The sequence below is a fragment of the Hetaerina americana genome, unplaced genomic scaffold (genome assembly GCF_022747635.1).
Source record: "Hetaerina americana unplaced genomic scaffold, ioHetAmer1.1.p SCAF_4, whole genome shotgun sequence".
Classification (NCBI taxonomy): domain Eukaryota; kingdom Metazoa; phylum Arthropoda; class Insecta; order Odonata; family Calopterygidae; genus Hetaerina; species Hetaerina americana.
Window position 1 is genome coordinate 103,714,782 of NW_027286985.1, and position 20,886 is coordinate 103,735,667.

Here is a 20,886-nt window from a genome sequence, read left to right on the forward strand (position 1 = left end):
GCACTCTGCCAAGGCTGCGAGCCACCTGCCACCAGCCTCCAGCCTTTGCCGAGACTTCCCTCCCTCGAACCCAGCCAGAGAAACTGCCGCCCTTCCGTCTGTCTATCCGGGTAAAAATAAGTCATACTACTTTTGGGACTGACCTTGTGGTTATGAGTAAGATTTCATTTTTTGCTGTGATCGTCCATTAAAATTTTGCGCTTGTACCACCGTGACGGATCGCTTCTTTTAACCTTGGATTCCACCATGGACTCGATTCATAGACTCATAAACTGTCCTGCATGAACCAAAGTGTTGCGAATAAAGCTTCGGTCCCGCCCTCCGCGTTGGTGCATTGGTGGTCCCTGCTGTGGGTCGTGCACTGGGAAGTAACGAGGCAATTGCCATTCCGCTTCTGCTTACGAGGGGACGAACGGTTCGCTCTGACTCACCTGTCACGGGAATAGGCAATGTGTGTGGCAATGCTTGGAATGAAAGCCCTTCACTTGTTTGTAAGTGACCCTACGTGACAATCAGTGACTTGAGAGAAGAGGACCCTTCGTGGCCTTCGCATTTAAGTCGTGCCGCATTTTATTGCACAAAGATCTCCGAAAGGTATGTGCTGTACTTTCTGATAGCAATTTGGGCTTAGACCGTACCTTAATTGTCCAAGCACCCACGCTCTCGCAATTATGTCCTCATTTTCTGAATTCTGCATGGAATTAGGTAATCGTCCATATTACGAATGTTGAATTTACTTGTACTGACTGAATCAAAACGATACCGTATCTCTTTTCCTTGGTCAAATCGTTTCACAGAATTTATTTATTTATTAAGCTCCCTGTAAGCCATCACTAAGATGTGGGGCAGGGGGTGATTACACACAAGACTACCCTTGACCAAAAACACTTTTCCCTACTAAAGCAGTCGAACAAACGTTATTTTATTCTGATTCATTATCGTTCGTGGGAGGTATGGCATCTTAAATGTATCTGTTCTGCACTTTGTAACTGCACAAAGAAAGGAGACCAGGAGAAATTCCATCATTATGCATAAAGAAGTATTTATCTTTGATAGTTCATTGTCTTGTACCTGAAGATGGTTCGATGAACTGAAACGCGTTGTACGTTACAAATTATTCTGTGGAGAAGAGCAAATTTGTTTCTCGTAATGACGAGCCTCCACTACATCTCGCCTGAATCTGTTGAATATGTTCATTATCAAAGTCTTACCCATACTTTGCTGGTGAAACAAAATAGAAAGTAAACTAAGAATGTTTTGTACAATGCCATGGTTTATTTATTTCACATGCTATTGCTCATCGTTGTTCCTAGCCAAGAGCAATGGCAAAGAAGGAGTTATTGTGTTTTTTTATATTTACAACCAAACCTGCTATGATTCGGCATAATACACACACCTACCAAATTTCACGTATAACCTGATGCACTCAAAACATGAAATCCGCAAATATAATAAAAATGCTCGATATTTCGCCTCGGAATGCAGATCAAAGTTCATCTTTTCCGCATCCAGAGATGCAGGATGAGTACAGGATGGAGGATTTCGAGTGGTGGGTACGGAACATGGGGGAAATATGGATAGAGAGCTGCAAGCATACAATTAAGTGTAAGACGTGAGAGAACAAGAGAGGTATTGGTGTCGGCAATACGGAAATGGCAGGAAAAATGAAAAAGATATGATAGGTGGAAGAATTTCAAACGTTGCGACAGTAAGGGGAATGTTTGGCTGGCGGTACAAAATGAGGAAGAGAGTAGTCATTTCGGACTGCACGAATTCGGTTGAAATACTATCAGGGGCCGTCGAAGTCTGACCTCTACGCAGTAGTCCCTATGAATAGATGACCTGTTTTATGCCCCTTTTTATGCCCCTTTTTATGCCTCCCAGCTTTACGTATGACATTATTGAGTATGTACTTATGCTACAAGGGTAGTTAGACAGTTTCTTGGAATCACCGCCAGATTTCAGTGCTAGTGCAGTAACTTTCCCGCGCAGTAATACGTACTCTTTTATGAGTAAACACGGAACGCGTCATTGCTCTTGGAAGAAGAGATCTATGGCGCGGGCGCCTCTCTATTGTTGTCCTCGTGTAGTGATTTGTGAAGATGATAAAAATTGAAAATTCAGCTGTGATTACATACTTAGTAAAGATAGGTATGGAAGCGAAGGAAATTCATGCCGACTTTCAGAACACTCTTGGGGACTCTACTCCATATTCAACTGTTGGGAAGTGAGCAAGCAAGTTAAGGTTTGCTTGAGACAGCTTAGATGATGACCCACGTAATGGTCGGCCAAAATGTACCACTACCACAGTAATTATTGCAAAAAGGGTCATGGAGGATCGTCAACCAAAAGTGAGAGAAATTGCTGAAGCCGTAGGGATGTCATCTGATCGAGCGTATCAAATATTAGCAGTGGAATTGGATATGAGAAAAAGTATCTGCTAGATAGGTACCGCGACTCGTACTAAATAGAACATTTTCTGTCTAACTGTAAATATAAAGTGAAAGCTAAAATTAACGATGATTCACCCGACTATAACTAATATTAGTTGGTACTTTCATTTCTACAATAACCAGTCTATCATTATGGTATTTTATTCTTCATTTAGTTTTGCGAAAATATTCTTTACTTCGCACGCAAATTCATGCGTCAACATCAAATGTGCTGATTTGACTTTAATATTTCCCTTGGTCAAGTATACTCTCCATGGAGCCGCTGTTTTTGTGATTTGCAAATTATTTCTCAAGCCTGGGGCCGAGTAATATTAACACCTCCCTCTCCTTCCACCGCTGTGCGCCCGCGGACGACTCGGGTCACCCCGCACCCTACGCTCCCGCTTGTCATCCTTGTACCACCATAGTTATTCGTCCTCGTCTCTCCGAGTTTTATTGCATCTCGATGGAAGTTTGAATGTGAGATACTCCGTTCGTTGCGGCGTCGTATAAATATGGCAGATTAGGTGGCGTCAGTAGTGCAAATTAGCGTCAGTAGTGCAAATTAACATTTAAGCGTTGGAATTTGCAGCGAACCAAAACGCAGGTTTGATATTTCCTCGAACCTTGAGCTAAAAGGACTTTATTACAACGTCCTCACTGCTGATAACAGCCGATGCATCGTGAAGTTCCCTTCTCTCTCCTTGACCCCTGTGTGTCTATCCCTATGAGCTGCAGTTCACGTCTTTCGCGAAGAAGCATGAGAAGAGCAAAATGGATGACTAAACTCTGAGATGCAGCGGATTGCAAAATCGCGATTGTAGAAATACGTCGTGTCACGCAGTTGTAAATTTCCCCACTTTTAAGGAATAAACAGTACTATAAGAGAAGAAAGTCATTTAGTTGAGTTTTAACGTAATAATTGGTTCATAATAGACTGTTGGTTCAGATATAAAATGAAATATAAATTTTTGTATAATAAGCATTGTAAATTTCAAACATATGGTTCCACTAGTTCGAGAGTTTGAGAAGACCGCATACTTTTGCTGACGTATCTTTTCGGCAAGACCCCTTCTGTAATTCTACGCTATTGTCGTAGAATATTAGGGTAAGGCATTTTTTAAAACTCTTCACATGATATTATGTATTATTGCTATCGTAATCTTCCGATTAAGGTATATTACACTTGCACATACAGTCAGACAAATGTTATGCAGCCTCTCCTTAGTCGAAACATTGTGACACCCCAAACTGAAGTAAACCCTTTTTCAATTCCGCATAAATTCTACCGCCCTTCATCACATTCTTTCCCCTCTATCGCAGTCTTCAATATCCCATCCCTAATTAAAATGCTCTGCACCCACTTTTCCTGCCTCCCTTGGATTGATCCCACCATTCCCAATCTCTCCTCCACCATCATGACTAGTAGTACTTCATCGCTTGTTTTCTTACCTGTCCATTCCACCTTTGCCATCCCTCTCCACACCCACATTTCAAAAATCTCCAATCTACGTTTATCGTCTTGGTTCAACGACCAAGTTTCCGTACCATACAAAACTACGCTCCGCATCAAAGTTCTTCCTATTATTATGAAATGATTATTGGCTATATGATTGTAAAGTTAGGTTATCTAAGGTCGGGAACGCGATACCTGTTGATCTCCGCCCTATACCAGGCTGATGCAACAACGGTCGGTTCTTCTGTCGGTAGTTCCACGCAGGGCGAAAAAAAGTCCTATATTGACTGTTACTTTTGAAATCAAAACATTTTACAACCTTACTATACATATTACTTTGTTTTTTAACTCATCAAGAAAATAAAAAGAGTTATTTAATGACGTTGGCAAAATTATCTCATTAAAATCTTTATCATCATTAATTCCTTTGGAAAAAATAGAAAATATGCATTGAGAAACCGCTTCTATGACCCAAAATAGAGTAGATACCAATTCGGGACAAAAATTTTCATCATTTGAATACTCATATGTTAAGAAATATCAACACCATTTTTATGGTCCGAAATTCCGAAAATATTAAAATCTCGTAAAAGAAAACAATCTTAATTCACTCATTATTGTACACCTTGTTGTCCTACATTCATAGTTTCAGAAATTCATTTTTTTATGTTGAAATTGGATGTTACTGGGTAAGTTTTAGTTTTGGAGTATTTGCCCATGTATATGCTGGAAATACAATGCATTTAGAACTTTATTCTGCTCGTTAACTGCCTCGTCGTTCATTCATCATCAAACCATACAGCTGTGTTAAATAAAAATTGTTCATTTCCATCTCAAAAAATTCCTGCTGGTCGCTACTAACTATTTCGTAGATTGATTCCCAATTTCACATCCTCTTATAAAATCTATGAGTACACTTACTATTCAATAAAATACCAAGAGCAGGAAACAATACCATATTTCAGAATCTCCATTGATAAGTCAGTAACTGTGATGCAAATTTAATAGAAGAGTGTATAAACATACGATCGATTGTAAATTAAGCGCAAGAAGCAGCTAAAAGAGAGGATTAGCTGCAAATAATGCAATGAATTTAATTTGAATACCTAACTGAATTACGAATTCCTTGGTTTCTTGGTGCAAAGAAATAAAGACGTCACTTCAGAAGCTGCTGGGGTTTCTTTAGGATATAATTACTCATTGAATTTAACAAAGAATTGAGGGAAAATTATGGAGATATGGAGAAAAATACTACTTATTTAAAATATAGGCAGCAATCTAATGATCCTTGGTGAGAAAAACTGGAAGACGAGGAGGGCTAATATTTTGCTCGACAGAGACCCACTGATTGGGCAAAATATTCATTTGAAACTGACGGGCTATGCAAAAAGCTGAAGGTGAAATAAATTCATCTATTTGGTCAATTCAATTTAATTATATTTAAAAGTTTAAATCCTTATTTGCCAGGTTAAACATGACTGAACTGCCTCAAGCATATCTCGCCTGATACCATCCTGCACTGTTCTCAGTAACATATTTCGGGAATGTATGAAATCTTCATCAAAAGACATCAATCTCGATGCACGTTTGACGCATCTCTCCTCTCAATTCAACCTTTAGCCATTCTTTTCATGCCTACGCACCGTACCTTGCTCCATGGATTCATTCTGGGGTCATCCTACTTATTTACTCCCAAACACTTAGCCCATTAACGATTTGTTCCATCTGGCTTTCACGTCTGAAAATATTTTATTTTGCCTCTTTTCCCCTCTTCGAACTTTAATTAGACCTCTATCTTTTCCCACTCTTTCTGGAAACCTATTGTACAGTTAACCGGTCCATGTATTCAGTATTTATCCTGATGCAAGACATATTTCTTCCTTCTTCTCTTAGCTCTTCTTTATTTCCGTTCCTCATCATATTTATATGAAAAAATTGGATGTGAATATTAAGTGGGAACTTCTAAATTATCCATCAAAAATTGGCACTTCAAACCGCATTGATTGAAGTGAAATTTTTATCAAAAGTTATTTATACCCTCCTTCCAAGCTTGACTTGGTGGAAGGGATCAAATTTTCAGACGGCTTCTAGAGCTATGGTGGCCTGAAAGGCGACATTTGATTCTAGTAAGGTGACCAATACCAGATATGTTGAAGGGTAAGAGCCAGAAGAAAGGTAGTCCGCGGAGATTTCCGTCTAATAATTAACTGTCCGTCTTTGTACATTTTTTTCCGTTAAGCGACCTTTAAGATGCCTCAGCACTTCTCATACCCCATTCTCCGCGAGAGGAATTTCCACTATGAAGATGACTTGAAGTGGCTCTATACCAAAGTTAAAATTGGCCAACACAAATGTCTGAGCACGTGTGGTATTGGATAAACTGAAATAATATTGGGTGCATAACGAAATGAATTGGAAGCAAATACGTACCAAACGCGGGAGTGAAGTGCAATTTTTTGCTATGGAAAGTCTTGTATGAACATGGAGATACATATATATATATATATATATATATATATATATATATATATATATATATATATATATATATATATACACAGGTATATATATATATATATAAAATGTATATATATACATATATATATATATACCTGTATATATATATATATGTAATTATAATCGTAAGAAAATTGTCGGTTCTCAAGGAAGAAAATGTTGAAGTGAATCAAGACGATGCGTACAAAACTCCTCAGAAGTTCTAACTTGGCTGCGGTATGGCTCCATTTAGGCGCAAAAATTTAGGGGTCCACCCCGATATCGGGCGGCGTGGTAACCCATTGTGATGAGAGTTTGGCTGGTTGGATTCCGGTTTCAAATGCGGTTCATTCTTCTGGCCGCCGACTGAACGCAATCTGTGCCATTTTAGAAGTCCCAGAATCATCTGAGAACCGCAGTTGGACACTGCGAATGGAGTTTTGCAAGCCGCAGGGCCCAATATTTGTGTGAGCTCAACCCTCACCTATCAAAACCAACTTTCGGAAGAATTACCGTGGTTACCACATTGGTGCCCACCGGCAAAACTGAAGGAGCTTATTCACAAGGTCGTCAGTTCTCCTTGCTCGTGGTGTTTTCGCGCCATTGGGCTTCTAAAATGACGTGTAGATCAGGCCAAATTGGTAGTCGCTCTGCCCATAAACGCATCATTAGCCCAATCCAATTGAAATAGGCAAGGCAGAGGCTTTTTACGTGGTCTCTTGAAGGAACGGAGTCATGAAAGATATACGTTCGATGAAAGTGAACTCCTAAACAATAATTAAAATATTGCGATACCAGTAGAGCGTCGTAAACTCCACGTGGTGGGTTATGAACTTTGATAACGGTATTGAAAGTTTAACCAAAGCATTTTCATGACTCAAATTTTCAGCAGCTGATTTGATGTTGAGCCAAGGCTCCATCGAGTACTTTCCCGTGACCGGACGGAGTCGATGAGCGTCACCTCTAGGCGACTTATCAGCTTTCCATTCGTTCTTTGTCGCTAGGGTGCGTCCACAGAGAGGAGACTTAGTGACTGTGGAGGTTCGTCACTGGTGCTTTCCTTTTAGCATTAAATAGGAATCAGCTCAAGTTAACTTGCATCGCTTGGAGTCACCCAAAAGGATTGTACCGCCTGTGGTCAAACGCTAAAGGAAAATGTTTTAACCAAAAATAATGGAAAACCATTCAAATATCCTCTTCAGCTTTATATCTGGTAATGGGAAATGCGTGATTATTAATGTTACAAACCGTCATCCGCCATAATCTTCAATGATTCATTTCAAAATGCTTGTTTTGGAAGGATTTATTAGTTTTAAAGAAGTCAACGGTCATATTTATTCATACCAGTTTATTATGTTTTAATAAGTCACAGAGATTTTAATTGAATCATGCGAGGTTTAGTAGAAAACACGTCGTACCTATATATACTCGCTGCCTAAAAACTCAAGCTAACCCTTCCTTATTTACCTAAAGATGTTTCCAAATTGGGTACATTGACGAAAAAGACTAAATAATTCTAATTATATTTCTGGGTGTTCAATGAAGTCTGAGTATATTTGCGCCGTTTAGACGTATTAAAAAAAAGAATGCGTGTTAACTCAGTAAGTGGAACGAAAGAATTCGGCCATCGTGGAAGTTGGATGTGTCCTGATGCCTTGCGGATGACTTTTTTCGTAAGTGTCATAAGAGGGGCGGAGGGGGGGGGGAGGAAGGAAAAGAGAAACAGCAAAGGATGCGAAGAAAGCAGGAGAAATGGACGTGTTGATTCTCTCAATGATTCCGTAAGTCGGCGAGAGATTATGGCATGGCTTCTCTCGTGTCTCAGAGAAAGTGAGGAGATATTCCAACGGAACTTTCTTTCCCTCGGGAAACTTCCAGAACCTATTAGATAAGATTCTGAATAGTGCGACGGATGGTCCAGTGGGCCTAATTATTCGCCGTGAATCCCTCCCTCTTCCTCCGATGGGGGAGGGGTGCAGCGTCCCGACTCTTGGCCCTATTGCTTCTTACCTGCGGGATCTCCGTAAAGGCGTGGTAATACCTAATCCTACCGATTAGATTAACGAGGACTAAGGTTTTATTACATCTTAACTTTAGATTATTTTGCTCCATCATTATACATGGGGGGCCCATAAGTACCCGGACTAAACCTAGAGATGGTGGTAGTTGTTTAAAAAATATCTCTGTATTAGAAGGTACGCAATCTATAAAGCATGTGAAGTAAGATCTGGTGCTTTCCCGGCGTATTTGATTCGTGAAGGATTCTCGGGTCTTCCACCGGGTCAAGGGTTCCATATTGGCCGACGTTTCGATGCACGAGTCGGGCATCGAAACGTCGGCCAATATGGAACCCTTGACCCGGTGGAAGACCCGAGAATCCTTCACGAAATATAAAGCATGTGTTTCAAGTTTGAAGAAGCTACGTTGTTTAGTATTTATTTTGCAGCCATCAATAGTGAAAGTTTTCAGTGAATTTGTGAAAATGGAAAAAATTGGTCTTCGTTATGTGATACAATACTTTTATTTGAAAAGCCTCAGCCAACCATTATAAATGCTGAGCACTTAAAGAGACTGAGACTTAGAGATGTCATTTTCGTATTCCTGATCAACAGAAAGCGGTGCATTGTAACATTGAACAAAGAAATCACACTTGATAGCACGTTGCAGTGGCAGTTCGATTTTAATGATGGAGGAGTAGGTTCTAATGGTTTTGCGCGCAATTTAAGAAAGGTGGTGTAACAAAGAAGGAGGAAAATGAAATTCCAAAACATTTTGATTGATGACCAACAACTTTTAAACGAGCGAAATCAAAAACTAACGCATTAAAAATAATGTTATTTTGGTAAGGGTATGAATCCATTGAATTATATGTAGCCTAAAATTCTCAAGTAAAGTATTCATATATTTGGACAAATAAATAATTGCCTCGAAATTTATCGAGTGATGAGCAAAGGTAAGTGATCTTTTTCTATTTCATCCCAAAAATACCGAATCTATGACGATAACAGAGCAACTTACAACACAAAAGCAGTTCTGCCATCGGGATGAGACTGGTTCGATAAGAATCACATATTTAAGGTAAAATACGCGCTTATTCCGTAAAAGACTCCAGTCAATTGATATTTAGATGCGGTAATTGATAATAAGGCAGTAAGTGAAATATTTCCATTTCGAAGACCCCGCTATCAAAATTCTACCCACAGTGTTCTGTCGGCATCACTCCTTGCACTGTTTCTCCCGATTTACCAGGTTAACTAACCGCATAGGTCGAAATTCGAGTGGTTTTAGGCAGACGAGGTAATCCCAGATGTACCCGACCCAACAAATAAAACACATAAATTTTTGTGAAAAAACGTATTTATTTTTCAACATAATCTCCATGCAGCTCTTTACACTTTTCCCAGCGATGTTCAATATGTTCGATACCCTATTTTTAATAAGAACTGTCTTGCTCCTCAAAATAGCCATTAACTGCACTCGACATCACTTTTTCTCACTCGACAGCCATTTTTTCAAGTTTGCGAACAGTTAGTAATCCGAGGGGGCTTAATCTGGTGAATAGGGTGAGGCATGAGGTAGCAATTCAAACTTTAATTCATGAATTTTGGCCATTGCAATAACGGATTCGTGACTGGTGCATTGTCTTGATGAAACAGCACTCTATTCTTAGCCAAATGCGGCCGCTCTTGCTTGATTTCTTCGCTGAAACGTTGCAATAAGTTCACATAATACTCGCCGTTGATAGTTTGTCCTTTTTCAAGATAGTCGATTAAAATTATCTCACGCGCATTCCAAAAAACCAACGCCACGATCTCGCTTGCAGATGAAACGGTCTTCACCCTCTTTGAAGGCGGTTCTCCCTTTTGAATCCAATGTTTCGATTGTTCTTTTGTCTCGGGTGTGACGTAATGGACCCATGTTTCATCCATGGTTATGAAGCGGCGCAAAAATTCTGCTTTGTTGTTTTGAAACTTTGCTAAACACTCAATTGAAACATCTTCACGACACTGGTTTTGCTCGAGTGTGAGCAAACGCGGCACCCAGCTTGCCTACAGCTTTCTCATGCCCAAATTTTCAGTTAATATGCCATGCACCGCACTTTTTGAAATGCCTAACATGTCTACTAGCCCGCGTAATTTCAGTCGATGATCATTCAGTATCACTTTGTGGATTTTCCTCACCGTTTCTGGAGTCGTCACCTCATTTGGTCGACCAATGCGATGCTTATCTTGACAGCTCGTTCGGCCTCGTTTAAACTCTGCTACTATTTCACTGCTAATATTTTACTGTTGTAAACGAAGGGTAAAGTAATACTTTCTGTTGATCAGGAATACGAAAATGACATCTTTAAGTGAATAATCACGCAGTTGGAATCGATGTTATGACCCCCTCATTCGATATTGATAGGCAACATAGGTATCCTTCTTTTGGTGTTTCTCCATAGACTTTGACCTTCCGCTCGAGTGAAACACCAAGAGGCGCGTCAATTGATAAAACAGGACGCCTTTTCCAGACGATGTACGAGTGTTTTTTAATTAATTGAATGAAATAATATGCACGTAGGTTTTAAAAATCAAACTGATGTTTTTCATTGACACAATCGGTCTTGGGTTTGATCTTTTTCTCATTGCTTGCCTAGTGACTTGTTGAAACTATTAACTTGTTCGAAAGTCAGTGTATCGTGCGCCAAGTGGGACTTCCTCAGGATCGGATTATCCGCTGAAAACATGATTCAAGGACTAGAACTAGATTAAACCCTTTAGATTGAACCAGCGGTTCTGACGTTTTCCTGGCTTTCTATCCGAATACTTTAGAAACATCAAACAAAAAAAGATTATCCAGAAATTTTCAGACTCCCATATCTATATATAGTAGATGAATCCCCAATACGCCTATTAAGCCCATTAGTAGTTAAGAAGTCCAGTCAAGTTTCAAGTGTCCAATATCGTAGTAGGGCTTGAAAAAATTGTTGATTAAGACTCATATCTGACTAAAAATTTCAGAAGGATGGTAATGACGGATTTTTAATCTTTGTGTTGGTCCATTGCGCTCAAGCTTGGCTTTGCGCATTCTTAGGTGTTGTATAGTTTACATTCATGGCTTTAAATGTTATAGAGCATTTGTAGGTATATGTCCTTGAACTCGACGGTTATGAGGGAAGCTGTGAAGACTTTCGCAGATTATTTTTACTATCTTGAAGAATAATTCTCGTGCAACACAATTTGATTCCTTTACACATGTAGAAATGAAAAAACAAGTGATAGATACTCTTTGAGAATAAGAAAATTGCATTGAAGAATAGTCCCGATCACCTTAGCCGGGTCCCGGAGAGCACGATGGGGACGCGGGTTGGTGGAGGGCGGGGGTCGACGCGGAGGCGAAGTGAGGAGGGCGGAGAGTTAGAGACGAAGGAGGAGATGTTAAGGGCAGGACGGAGAGAATCACTTCACATCCGCCAATCGCGGGTCATTATCCCCAGTTGAACGCCAAATCATCTCATACTGACATCCCTCCCCTCCCGACCCTTTCCCTACACTTTCACTCCGCTCCCTCCCCCACCCACTCCAATCCCTCCACGGGAAAATTGTTCTGACCGCTCCGCGCTCACTCATTCGCATGAAAATCCCTCTCGGATCGTCCCTCGATCGAAACAGAGGCATTATTCGGGTGCGACGACAGCGTATATGTCCTGTTTCTTCGGCGGGACTGCCCTGGGCTCTCATTTGGGGGTTGGCGTGAAACTGGCCACCAAATATCCAGCGAGTTGCGAGATCACTCGAAAGTACGCTACGTGGTGCAGAATAACTCGAGGAGCTTTTCGTTCTTTGAGTCCAAAGAGAGAGGACCTTCCGTTTACATCTATGTCCACAGAATACCCTGCAAGCCACCGAAGGTCATGTTGCGGGGGGATCTTGGGAAACCACCCGTAAAACAGAATGCAACCACAAGCAAAGGCATGCCAATTCACACTAACAGATACGTATATATTAATGCATAACCCATTTTAACTTACACCCATGCAAACACATGTGCATATGCTAGCAGCTAACATACACAAGCGCATGCATCTACAAATGCGTCAGATGTTCACGTAGTGTTTAATCTTTACCTCGCTTGTAATTAGAGTGCTTTTACTATTTCTATAATGACTTTGTGATCTTACTATTATGATTTCTGATTGCCCGAGAAATGAACGAATAATATATCTGCGCTGGAGTACTGTACCCTTATCTTAATTTTTTGGTCTAACTTCCCCAAATGGGGTGAGGCCATAGTAATTACCTTTGTGTCATAGTTGAGTTCGTGTGTTCTGAACCTTGCTAAAAGTCCTTACTTTTTGTTGTTGCTAAACTTGCTAACTCTCGCTTGTTCTCTCCGCGTCTCAAGCGACTTCCAGCCTAATTCTTCAAAACGGTCACAACTTGTCTTCTTATCGTAAGAATGTCTGACGAATCTAGCGGATTTTCTCTGAACTTGATCGAATTCCTTTGTCAACACTTTCTCCCAAGGATCTCAAATATTTCGATTAGGCTTTTAGTTTGCTCGCGAAATGCAGTCGCTTTTCTGGATATAAGTGGCTCTAACAGGACACAAGCACACGAGCTGATTTACCGGGAAGGTAATCCCGCGCGAGGGACCGACGTCAGCAATTTATAAAGGAACTCGAACAGCTTCCGCGAAGTGGATTAGAAGATGGTCGTTGTCAGGCTTCGGGGAAAACAATTGCACGCTGGCACACTGAACTTGCTTTATGAGTGTATTTGCATGGTTGAGTGTTATTGGTCTCCCGTAGTGATGGCGCTTAAAATGACCCTACTTGAAAATCAGTTCGCGGAAATGTTTTGAGAACCTGCGTGAATTGGTCAAGTCGGTCCCTTTGGTAGAATTGACATCCCCGAAAATTATTTGAAATTATTGTGTTTTTTTATTGGCCTTTGTTTGCCTTTTCATTTAAGTATCCCTTGATCGGGAATAACCGGATCGCCGACCCCGGTGGTGGCGGGGTAACGTCCACGTCTGCCATTCGAAGGGTCGCGGGTTCGATTCCCGCCTGGGTGAGTTTCCCTCCATCTAGGGCTTGGGTGTTTGTAAATGTGACCATTGTTATCGTTGTTAATAGTTCGATGTAAAGGCCAAAATGTGCTGTTTTCGGACTAATACTGAATAAATAAAATAAAATAACCGTGCCAGTAAAAATCACCCCGTGAAACTTGGAGACTTCGAAATAGCTTTCAATTTACAAGGCTGGTTGTCATCTATTTGCGGCTAAAGGACTTTCCCTTTGGTTTCACATTTTGAAGATCATAAGAAGCTAATGATAAACAACTATTTTAAATAAATTTGTGAACATATGTATATATTTATTCAATTCCCTATTGGCTTTAGCGTGCATATTTATTGATTCGTTGTCACTGGAAATTACGAAACTAGCTTTTGCTGATTTTCTTGTCTTCGACTCGCACTTCAGCCAAGGATTACAGACCCTATGTATACTGGTAGGGCACTTTCAAATATGTAGGGTATTTCATTGTACAAGAACAAAAGAGAAGGGGAATGAATAAAAGCGGTGGAGGCGACATTTACGTTTTTGCTGTGCCACTGCCACATTCTTCGTTCAAACCACAGTAATCAACTGGAAGTGCGGCTGGTTTAATAAGTGAGGGGTAGGCCTAGCTCACCGTGAGCTAAGCCCTGTGGATTCACTAATGGAGAAGTAATCAGAGAGTCCAGTTTATTTCCTTTTCCGCCTGCGGTCTCCCACAAATTTCTCCCAGAAAAACTGATTTCCACACCCCATCGGTCCCTGAGATATGATATCGATTTGATTTTATGGGTTGTTTTAGGGTAAATAAGGTCTGCAGGGTACCGGAACATCACTAGGATTTACACTGGGTGCATGTCAGCATTCAAATGCTTTGACCCTGGAATATAAAGCAGTATACTACCACCAGTTATCCTTGACAGTGATTGAGTAATCCAATTTGAGCGAAGAGAGCATTACAACCACCAATGTGCATCCGTATTTTCCCAGCCAGCATATGAATGAAAATGAAACACATGAGTACCATAACAATGCCCAAACATAACATAGCTGCCCCAAATATCGCAATAAAAAGGGTGAACAGACAGTTGTGATAATTTAAAATTATGCCGACAGTGAAAGAGCGTCGATTCCTCACTCATGCCTACGCTCAAACCATGATTTCTGGGGAGTATACTTCGAGCACCGGAGGCCATCTTCTGGGTAAAAGCATTCGGTCTCTAAGTGCACCAATCTCTTTAAGGAATATCTTCGCGTGCTGTCATATAGAACAGGCCACGGTCTTAATTGCCGAATTAATTGCAGAAATAACTAAATAAAATTGGAAAAATATTTGGAATATGGAATCAGGGTTTGGAATATCAAATTTTCATGATTTTTTGTGATCTTGAACGCGCATCAGAGACAGTATGCCTCTCGAAGGGACGAATCACCCTCATAAGTAGAGTCATTAATTGTTAACTAGCAATACTTATCATCGGAAATGCTTCAATTATCAGAGATATTTAAATTTGTCAATGTTCACCCTACACATGATCCCAGGTCAGCAGCGTGTGGCCATGCGTTGAATGTCTCGTGAAACTAGCGTCTCACCTATTCGCAAGAGTCCCATGGGGAGGTTGTAGATGCCTATCCTAGTTGACCTGTCACGAAACGTAATTTAAAATTCAAAAGGTATCATGAGAGTATGTGAAAGTAATTGTGAAAGCTTTTTTCAAATTAGAGAGAAGAATACCAAGAGACGCTTCATAAAAATCTAAGTGAGGCTATAGTGATTGGAGCCTTTCAGGCCTCATGAAAAGGAATGCTATGGATTCGGAAGAGGTAATAGAAATGGCAACTCCTGGGACGGCAATCAACCAGAGGTTTGATATGCGAGAGCAGAACTCATCTCGCACTAAAGCCCAAGGGTGGGTGAAATTCACGGCATCAGATCAGGGCGCCCTCTCCTTTAGCCTCCCGCGGTTTCACACTACGATCTGGTATTCTAAAATCATACAACTTGGGTGAATCTAAGTATGAGGGGGTGTAAAGTCAATGGAAATTCATAGGTGAGCCCTCGGGGCATTAGCCGAAAGATGGTTGGGCCCACTAGGTCACATCGTCCCATAGAAACGGTAAATTTGATGATCATTAGGTCGGCTAATTAGCTACATTAGAGATGATTTAGAGGATGGAAGGGAGAAGGAAATGGATGAACGTGAACATAGAATAGGGACGTGAGCGGAAACGAGGAAATTCCGGAAACAGAGAAAATTGGATGCGCTATTAAGTTGGTGAAGGTTTGCCGTGCTGCAATTTTCCAAAGTTCTATCCACCATAAGGGATAAGACAGGAAATCCATGAATAGAACTGAAATAGATCCAAGGAAGGTGACAAGAATTCCTAGAATACCTTTATGGGGAAAATAACCTCTAAACAAGTTTGCATAGAGATAAAAAAGGAATGTTTCGTGAATGATTTTTATATTGCCTGGGATTTCTATGCAGCGAGGTAGAAAAGGCGCTCACGAAATGAAGGCGATAAAGGCCAGAAGAAGTACTTAGGCATGACACTCACAGAACCACTTGAGAGGTCGAGGAAATATAGAATAAAGAGATTTTTTCGACCATGTTAAATGAGTTTGTGTTTTCCGCAGACTTAATTGTAAGGTACAACGTGTTTCACCGACTTGCGGCTTAATCAGAAATCAGGCGCAAGTCGATGAAATGCGTTGTTTAAAAAAACAACATCTGTGGAAAAGCAAAAACTCATTTAATATGGACATCAAACAATTCTACGGAGTGAAGCCTGAAAGTGTACTGAATATAAATTTTTGTCAGCTTATTTTTTATGTGAAATAGAAGAAACGATAAGGGCAGCCGAGGGAGAATCGGGAAGTATTACGCGAAGGATAAAGACGAATTGTGGCCTCCGTAATTTATTAAATCGTAGTCTTATATGCTGAGGATATGTCAAGAGTGATGCCGGTACACCTTCGATTGGGTATAAAATGGGTGACATTTGAAACTGATCAAGAGTTCGCCAGATACCCGGGGGTTTGAATTTATTGTTGGGCGCATTGACGAGCTTGGATGACGAGGGAAGTTTAAAGTGAAGAAAAATTACGAGTAACCCGGAAAAAATAAGATTTTCACAAATCGGAAAAGAATACTTGAATTGTCAGACCTGAATGTAAAAGAAAATAACTCAGGGCTTTTCACTCGTATTTGGTCGGTATTTGAAATATAATTATATAAAAATAAAAGATATTTTGTAATTACTTGTTTAGTTTATTTTGCAAAGAGGAAACCGTTGATAGGCATAATTAGTAAAGACGTGAAGACTAGATTAGTTAATACGGAATATGGAGCTTAGCCCTGCTTAGTTTAAAAAAGTATACGATACGTTGAGACAAGATAATAGGGATGATATTAAAGACTTTTAAGATGCACGAAGAATGGAGAAAATAAGTCGGGCAGGGAGGAAAACTAAGGCAGTTAACGTAATGAGGGAGACGAGAGAAATCTCTTGTGTGAAATTTGAAACAGGTGCAAGTAGTGGTGGGAGGAGAGATTGAGAACGGGGTGATATTGAAGGCCGTTATAGAATGTAGAAGGGGAGGAAGAGAATAGAATTGTAGGAGAATATAGTAATTAGTATCATGTACGACAAATTGAGAAAGAAAAAAATATAAACCAAACTAAATAAATAATGCTCTGAATGGTATACCAAGATGTCAATAATTACTGTCCGTAGTGGAGGAAACTCCAGCAAACCTTCTCTAATCAGTAGACTACTTGTGATGATGATGGAAATGGTAACTAACAAAGTATTTTAAGACTTTTTTACCAAAAGAGAAAGCTTAAAAGAAAGCTTTCGGAAAAAAATGTGATCTTGGCACACTTAGGTGCGAACCTATGTATATTTGGCTAAAGTGTGCAATGATATTAAAATGAATAAGGTGGTTTCTAAAAAAAAATTTCTTTACGTGTGTGCTGACGGATACATATAATTTTTAATTGATAAGTATGATGACGGTTTCTTTCGAAATATAAATTTGTCGTATAACTATAGCACTTATAATCTACTACACCCAATATAAATAGAAAAATTTCCGATGAACAGTTTTTTATGCCTTCTTTTGTATATCGCACAATTATTTTCGAGAAACGGGAAAATTGAAGAATTGCACATTTACGAGAAAACCGATCGCCAGGGTAAAAATTTACAAAAGGAAATATTCCCACGCCCGCTTGCATTGAAGTCTACCCGCCAGCAAATGTTCAGTTTTCGGTCATCTTCTTTTGTCGACCATCGTGACTGATGGTTGAAGACGCATTATTTATGAATGATACCGGGCAAGTCGCGATTCCAAGCGTTTCATTCACCGGAGTACGAAGGCGGGATATATAACGTGGCTGGGATTTCTTCAGGAGTTCTGATTGGCTCTCGTGCTCCTGCCCCCCCTTCCTCCCCTTCACCCTCCCCGCCCCCCTCCACTCCGCCCCCCTCTTTCGCCTCCTGATTGAAAAAGGCCGCGCCGGCTTCATGCCCGTGTCCTAATGAGCGTGCGCCCCCCGCGGGACTCGGTGGAAAGGAGGGTGGGCCTTCTCCTCCTCCGCAGATGGGCGGAATAATGGCCCAAATGGCCCATTTCCCTCTTGAACCCATCCAAAAGCCATTGTTTTCAATGTCGTTCGCCGAGCAAAAATTGGCGTTCTCACAATGCTGTGTGTATTGCTCCTGGACCGGTGGCCAGGAGCAAATTTATTTTAAAGAGTGAAACTGACAGCCATCCTTAGCCCTGTTCGCGCAGGCTAAACCGTTTGAGTGTTACAATTTCAGAGTGTAAAAATCATTCGCCTTCACCGGGATTCCAACCCGGATCCCTCGATGTCCGGCCGAGTACTTTAGCCGGTTAAGCTATCGAGGCGTACTCTGAAATTTTGGGGCTTTTTTAAAGGAACAAGATGCTGTGACGAAATACCGTACATACAATGTCACAGGCATTCGTAGTCGTGCGCGACGCGCCACAGTCCACGAGGTTAAAGCCAACTTTAAACACTCAGGCTGTATACCTTTGACAAATTCCAGGGTGTATACCTTTGACAAATTCCAAGAAACTGCGGGAGATCCGCGGCACTAACTTTTTGACGGAGTCTTCCGCTTAAATGCATGTCAATGCAATAATTTCATATTGTTAAAAATAATTCGCCTTGACTGGGATACGAACCCGGATCCCTCGATGTCCGGCCGAGTGCTTTAGCCAGTTAAGCTATCGAGTCGTCCTCTTAAACTCTGAAATTTTGAACTGAAATTCTTGACTCTGAAGTGTTTGAGCTAATTCCCGCTGTCTCGTTCCGAGAATGCTTTAGGTATTACTCCGCGGTTTTCCGTCAACTGCCATGGGGAGATATGGGATCTCCAATTGCGGAGAATGCTTAAGTGTGGCCGCAGATTGCTCTGTGTGCCCGGGATAATCAAAACTTGGGGGAAGGGGGAATAGGAATCGATGATTTTATTCCCCTGGGCTCCCTTGGCTAAGACTGAACGCGGTGCCTCTACTAAGTGCTTCCTTGATCGACATTCGTATTCGTACCCCGGATGTAGACAGACAAATTTCACTCATTCTTTCGACTAAAGCGAAGGAGAAAAAGTCGGGAAAAATGTCGAGACTCCTGAATGAAATTTCTCAAGAGCCTTTTCTGTGAGTGAATAATATTTTTGCTGAATTATTCTTGCATTATATTATTACATGCATCTTTTCGTGGATGATGATGAATACGGGAGCGGATCCACCGATCGGTGAGAGTATTTGCACGAGGCATTGGGAAGAGCTATCTGTAAATAACGCAGCACACACCAGTGATCCATAAACCTATAAATAGGATAGTTGGGACACCATCATCTTTGTTAGGCGCCATCGTTTCAAATTCCGATCTTAAAACTCAGATCCATGTATTCAGAGTGGCGCCGAAAATCGCGTTGTGACGGCGTTTCATTTGGCGGAATTTCTCACTCACGGAACGAAGGTTAAATCACGGATCGAATGCCTTGCATGCATTGGAAAGATGTCTCTTCGGCGACGATGTTGAAAATGTATTATTACCCCATCATTCTGCGGTAGGCTAGATCATATAGATGATTTCAGAGAGATTAAAGTGTAAAACAGATTTAAGATGTCATTTTTTCCACAAACGATAAGGGATCATAATAACGCTGTCCAACCGCGCTAGGGGTAAAAATATTCGGGTCTAAATGAGTACGGTGTATTTTAATCCCCTACCACACACCTCAGCGGTGGATTGCATAGTACTAAAAAAATTGATGATCACCGATGGATAATTTGCTGGTCGCAGCATCGATTAACTCATCTAAGGGCTGAACATAGCACTTTCGATCCCTCTGTACGATTGCTTCATTAGGTGGTTGGCCAGTCATTGACACCAATGACACTATTTCTATAGGAATGCCTTGATAAGACTCGTTGTTGGCATGATTTAAAAATTTGATTTCCTTTTGGTTGGTATTGATACACTGTCCGTAATAAATCAACATTTTAAATGCGATCGAAACCTCACATATTTCCAGATTAATTAAAAATGCCTGACTTTCTTGCTGGAGGAAGGACTAAAGTTTTTTAGATCTAAGGTAAGTCTAAAGATCGGTGCAACCAAACGCACCGCCAGGTATAGGATACAGGGCAAAATTACATCGACCATCAAATATTGAAAAGTAGCAAAAGTATGATTCACTTTTTACAGCAATATGCGTATAAGTTTAACCCTATGTAGAATTGTTTTCTGGATGAAGAAAGTTTTGATTTTGTATAAAAATGTCAAATCTGAAAAAGAAATAATGAAAATGGTATGTTTTGCTTATGTTGCAACTCATACCATGGATTGAATTGGGCGATGGACTGGGCTCTTCTTATCCACTTCATCATCCTGTCTGGGTACTGCAGTGTGGCCATTATAATAGACATGTGCAATGATGGTATTTTTACATCGCATTTAGATGTAAGTTATGTGCCAAGAATGGCGATACATCGAAAATAAGAGGTTAATGAATTTCAGATTGCATTGCAGATTGCATGCTATGTTGCATTTCAGATTGCAAAAATTCAGTCGCATCGCAAGACATCTCGTATCACTTTTGTATAAAACTTGCACTTTTAGAAATTGATAATGAATGAATGCAAAATCCTGAGGTGTTAAAACAATGTCATGCGAATGTGAAAAAAGCCGACACCTAGTAATATCGCACAGTTCTGAGACCCAAAGTTATACATGCAGGCCTATTTCCTTCACATCCACATCATGCAAGATCATAGAGCATGTAATGGTTGGTTCGATAGTGAGGCGCTTCGTTCGTCAAGAGTTACTGATGAAAACCCACTTCAGTTTTCGAAAGGGTAGATCCTGCGAGACACATCTTGTGCTTTATGTTCATGCTTCCATTGGCTCGGGAGAGAGAAA